Source organism: Ailuropoda melanoleuca, chromosome 10 (assembly GCF_002007445.2).
Source record: "Ailuropoda melanoleuca isolate Jingjing chromosome 10, ASM200744v2, whole genome shotgun sequence".
Classification (NCBI taxonomy): Eukaryota; Metazoa; Chordata; class Mammalia; order Carnivora; family Ursidae; genus Ailuropoda; species Ailuropoda melanoleuca.
The window spans coordinates 56673646-56679645 of record NC_048227.1 but is presented as its reverse complement, the minus strand read 5'-3'; the positions used below and the strand labels follow the sequence as shown (position 1 = coordinate 56679645).

The 6000-nt window shown below is 40.1% G+C and overlaps 1 protein-coding gene across 1 annotated transcript in view; it reads right to left on the bottom strand.

The window, feature by feature from the left end:
- The window catches only part of CRYBG1 (crystallin beta-gamma domain containing 1), a 190842-nt gene that overhangs the window by 84871 nt on the left and 99971 nt on the right, over window positions 1-6000 (bottom strand). The window lies entirely within an intron of this gene.

Sequence of the window (6000 nt, the reverse complement as noted above, 5' to 3'; positions counted from 1 at the left end):
AGACTCCCCACCGAGCAAGGAGCCAGGACTCGATCCCAGGACCTTGGGATCATGACCTGAGCCAAAAGCAGGCGCTTAACCATCTGAGCCACTCAGGCACCCTGAGTAAATGCATTTTAAATGAATATTCACCACCTACTGAAAGCATAAAGCAAATCTGAAATTCATTTCCGTCTTTCACTCTGGCCTCTAAACCTTCTCTTTCTGTACCATAAAACATTCCTCTTTGAAAGTAAGCATGTATCCCATACAGACAAGATAGATTCATCATTGGTAAAATGCAAATAGGATGAAACAATGATCAGAACAATGTCATTTTTGTGGCTCTGGAATTACCATAGGACTAAGACTAAAAAAAAATCCATCAAAGTGGCTGAACTGATCTTGAAGAAGATATATGGATCCACATAATCACGCCTACAGCTGTACATGCCAGGGCGTCTACCTAAATAAGTATCTTTTGAAATACTGCCTTGTCAAAAAGTACTAGCAAACCGAATCCAACAATACATAAAAAAAAATCACACACCACAATCAAGTGGGATTTATTCCTGGGGTGTAAGCATGGTTCAATATTTGCAAAACAATGTGATACATCATATCAATAAGAGAAATAATAAAAACCATATGATCATTTCAATAGACGCAGAAAGAGAATTTGACAAAGTACAACATCCATTCATGATAAAAACCCTCTGCAAAGTAGGTCTAGAGGGAACATACCTCAACACAGTAAAGAGCTTATATGAAAAATCCACAGTCAGCATCATCCTCAGTGGTAAAAAACTGAGACTTTTTCCTCTAAGGTCAGGAACAAGACAAAGATGTCCCGTCTCACCACTTACTTCAACAGAGTACTGAAAGTCCTATCACAGCAATCAGCCAACAAAAAGAAATAAAAGGCATCCAAATTGGTAATGAAGAAGTAAAACTCTATTTGCAGATAACATGATATGATATATAGAAAACCCAAAAGAGGGGCGCCTGGGTGGCTCAGTCATTAAGCGTCTGCCTTCGGCTCAGGGCGTGATCCCAGGGTCCTGGGATCGAGCCCCACATCAGGCTCCTCTGCTGAAAGCCTGCTTCTTCCTCTCCCACTCCCCCTGCTTGTGTTCCCTCTCTCGCTGGCTGTCCCTCTCTCTGTCAAATAAATAAATAAAATCTTCAAAAAAAAAAAAGAAAGAAAGAAAACCCAAAAGATTCCACCAAAAAACTACTAAAACTGATAAATGAATTCAGTGAAGTCACAGGATACAAAATGAATATACAGAAATTTGTTGCATTCCTATACACTAATAATGAAGCAGCAGAAAGTAAAATTAAGAAAACAATCTCATTCACAACTGCACCAAAAACAATAAAACATCTGGAGATAAATTTAACCAAAGAGGTGGATGAAAGACTTGTACTCTGAAAACTATGAAACACTGATGAAAGAAATTCAAGACAATGCAAAGAAACGGAACGATATTCCATGCTCATGGGTTGGAAGAACAAATGATGTTAAAATGTCCATACTACCCAAAGCAATCTACAGATTTAATGCAATCCTTATCAAAATACCAATAGTAGTTTTCACAGAACTAGAACAAACAATCCTAAAATTTGTATGGAACCACAAAAAACCTCAAATAGCCAAAGCAATCTTGAAAAAGAAAAACAAAACTGGAGGTATCACAATTCAAGTTTTCAAGTTATATTACAAAACTGTATTAATTAAAACAGTATGTACTGTCATAAAAATAGACACATAGATCAATAGAATAGAAAACCCAGAAATAGGGGTGCCTGGGTGGCACAGCGGTTGGGCATCTGCCTTCGGCTCAGGGCATGATCCCGGCGTTATGGGATCGAGCCCCACATCAGGCTCCTCTGCTATGAGCCTGCTTCTTCCTCTCCCACTCCCCCTGCTTGTGTTCCCTCTCTCGCTGGCTGTCTCTATCTCTGTCNACCTCTGTCAAATAAATAAATAAAATCTTAAAAAAAAAAAAGAAAACCCAGAAATAAACTCACAATTATATGGTGAATTAATCTTCAGAAAAAGGAAGAAGAGATGCCCAATGGGGAAAAGACAGTCTTCAACAAATGGTCTTGGGAAAACTGGACAGCTATATGCAAAAAGAATGAATCTGGACCACTTTCTTTCACCATACACATAAATGAACTTAAAATAGATTAAAGACCTATATGTGAGAACAGAAACCATAAAAATCCTTGAAGAGAGCACAGGCAGTAATTTCTCTGATCTCAGCTGTAGCAACACTTTCTAGAAATGTCTCCTGAGGTGAGGGAAACAAAAATAAAAATAAACTATTGGGACTATATAAAAATAAAAAGTTTCTACACAGCAAAGTAAACAATCAACAAAACTAAAAGGCAACCTACTGAATGGGAGAAAATTTGCTAACGACATATCTGATAAAGAATTAGCATTCAAAATATATAAAGAATTGATACAACTCAACACCCATAAAACAAATAATCCAATTAAAAATTGGGCAGAAGACACGAACAGACATTTCTCCAAAGAAGACATACAGGAGGCCAACAGACACATGAAACAATGCTTAACATCAGTCATCATCAGGGAAATGCAAATCAAAATGACAATGAGATATCACCTCACACCTGTCAGAATAGCTAAAATCAAAAACTTAAGAAACAATAAGTGTTGGTGTGGATGTGGAGAAAAGGGAACCCTCTTACACTGTTGGTGGGGATGCAAGCTGGTGCAGCCTCTATGGAAGTCAGTGTGGAGGTTCCTCAAAAAATTAAAAATAGAACTACCCATCAATCCAGTAATTGTACTGCTGGGTATTTAACCAAAGAATACAAAAACACTAATTCAGAAGGATATATGCACCCCGATGTTTATAGCAGTGTTATCAACAATAGCCAAATTATGGAAACAGCCCAAGTGTCCATTGATAGATGAATGGATAAAGAAGATGTGATATATATATACAACAGAATATGACTCAGCCACAAAAAAGAATGAAATCTTGCCATTTGCAACAACATGGATGGAGCTAGAGAGTATAATGCTAAATGAAATAGGTCAGTCAGGGAAAGACAAATATCATATGATCTCACCCATATGTGGAATTTAAGAAACAAAACAAACAAGCAAAGAGGAAAAAGGGAGATAGAGAAACCAAGAAACAGACTCTTAACTACAGAGAACAAACTGATGGTTACCACAGGGGAGGTGGTGAGGGGGATGGCTGAAAAGGATGATGAGGATTAAAGAGTATACTTATCAAGATAAAAAAAAAATTGAGGTTTTTGACTAGAGAAAATAAAAATAAAAAATAAAATATTGGGGGACTGGGTGGCTCAGGTCATGATCCTGGGCCCTGGGATTGAGCCCTGCATTGAGCCCCATGTTGGGCTCCCTGCTCATCAGGGAGTCTTGCTTCTCCCTCTGCCTCATCCCCTCCCCCCAGCTCATGCACTCTTTCTCTCTCTGAAGTAAATAAAATCTTTTTTTTTTTTTAAAGATTTTATTTATTCGACAGAGATAGACACAGCCAGCGAGAGAGGGAACACAAGCAGGGGGAGTGGGAGAGGAAGAAGCAGGCTCACAGCAGAGGAGCCTGACGTGGGGCTTGATCCCATAACGCCGGGATCACGCCCTGAGCCGAAGGCAGACGCTTAACCGCTGTGCCACCCAGGCGCCCCTGAAGTAAATAAAATCTTAAAAAATAAATAAATAAAATAAAATATTGCCTTGTCTAATAATAATGATAATGACAATAATAATAATGACAATAATACTCTACCAAGCATAATAATACTACTTCACCAAATTTACTTGTGGTTTAAATATTTTACATGCAACAACTTCCCTTCATCCCCATAACCCAGTGAGACAGATGGGTAAATTGAAGCACAAAGCTCTTTAGTAACTAGTCTAAGGTACAGCTATGATGTGGTAGAGCTTGGATTTGAACCCAAGTTGAACTGACACCAGAATGTATGCTTTTTTTTAAAAGATTTATTTATTTATTTTAGAGAGAGGGAGAGAGCAGGCGGGGACAGGGGAAGGAGCAGAGGGAGAAGGAGAGAGAGAATCTCAACCAGAGTCCCCGCTGAGCATGAAGCCTGATGCAGGGCTCAATCTCATGACCCCTGAAATCATGACTTGAGGCAAAATCAAGAGTTGGATGCTTAACTGACAAAGCCACCCGGGTGCCCCCAGAATGTATGCTTTTTTTTTTTTTAAAGATTTTATTTATTTATTCAACAGAGATAGAGACAGCCAGCGAGAGAGGGAACACAAGCAGGGGGAGTGGGAGAGGAAGAAGCAGGCTCATAGCGGAGGAGCCTGATGTGGGGCTCGATCCCATAACGCCAGGATCACACCCTGCCTAAGGCAGACGCTTAACCGCTGTGCCACCCAGGCGCCCCCAGAATGTATGCTTTTAATCAATTCACTGCACTCTCAGCTTTTATAAAGGTGCTTGTGTCTATAAAGGTGCTTGAGGACATAGGGAACTGTCCTCACTTCTTGTCCCGCTTGAGCAGTCCCTAAAAAGTTCACAGAAGGAATATTATCCATTTAATTACATCTATAAGCTAAACCATTTTTAATAGTGATTGAGTGGGGGCGGGGAATATACTTTCACATACTGAACGATCTAATAACCTTGATACACAATCAGCATTTAAAAAAATCTCCAGGGGTGCCTGGGTGGCACAGCGGTTAAGCGTCTGCCTTCGGCTCAGGGCGTGATCCTGGCGTTATGGGATCGAGCCCCACATCAGGCTCCTCTGCTGTGAGCCTGCTTCTTCCTCTCCCACTCCCCCTGCTTGTGTTCCCTCTCTCGCTGGCTGTCTCTATCTGTCAAATAAATAAATAAAATCTTTAAAAAAAAATAAATAAAAAATAAAAAAATAAAAAAATCTCCACCTCAAGTTTCCCACAAATTAATCATAGATAAATCTATAGCTGAGTCACTCGTTGGTGTCATAGCCACCAGGAAACTCAACCAGAGAGTCCAACTCAAAGTGCATTAGAAATCCATTGTATGAAATGTTTCTTTGGTGTTAGATCTAACTTACATAATTATACAACATTAGAGTTGAAAAGGGCCTTGGAATTTATAGAATTTAATCTCCTTAAGTGAGGCTGTCCACCAAAGATAAATGAATTGCCCCAGGGCCTATAGCCATTGGGTGGAAGGAGCATCATGAAAACAAGCTCGCAGACTTCTCAGCGTCCAGTATCTTTCTCCACTGTACCACGCTGTTTGCTCCACCCCGTCTGACATTTAAACATTTTTTTTCTTAAATATTTTATTTATTTATTTGAGAGAGAGAGAGAGAGCAGGGGGAGGGCAGAGGGAGAGGGAGAGAGAATCCCAAGCAGACTCCCCACTGAGCCCACCTTGGGGCTCTATCCCATGACCCTGAGGTCATGATCTGAGCCTAACCAACAACCACTGGGGTGCCATGTGACATTTTTACATTAAAAAAAGTAACATGTTCTCATTACTCGGGATTAAAGACACTTTCCTATGCTCTGTGCAAACAAGGTTTACATAATTATATTTCACTGGTTGAATTTTGGGACTACCCTTGATCTACTTCGAACACAAGGTAGGTGGTGCTTGCCCTTTCTTCATTTAGAGAAGCAGGTGGGTAAATATAAGACAACATGAGAAGAACATGAAATATGAGTGCGGTGAGTATCCTACGGACATGGGTACTCATTATGTACTATTTCATTATATCCCATCACCAGTCATTTGTTCCCAGGGGAAATTGTTGGCGATATCTCTGAAAACCATCAGAAAATGTCTTAAGTTCTGTGAGAGAAAACATGTCTCTTTACAAAAAGCCAGATCTTGGCCTCTTCTCTGGTCCACGAGCCCAGGACCTCCATGGCCTGCCTGCCTCTCATCTCCTCTCTGCCAGTCCATCTGATTCTTCCCAAATGACAGATTTCATCCCATTATTTGTATCTCAAAAACCTTCAGCGACTCTCTACAGTCTTGA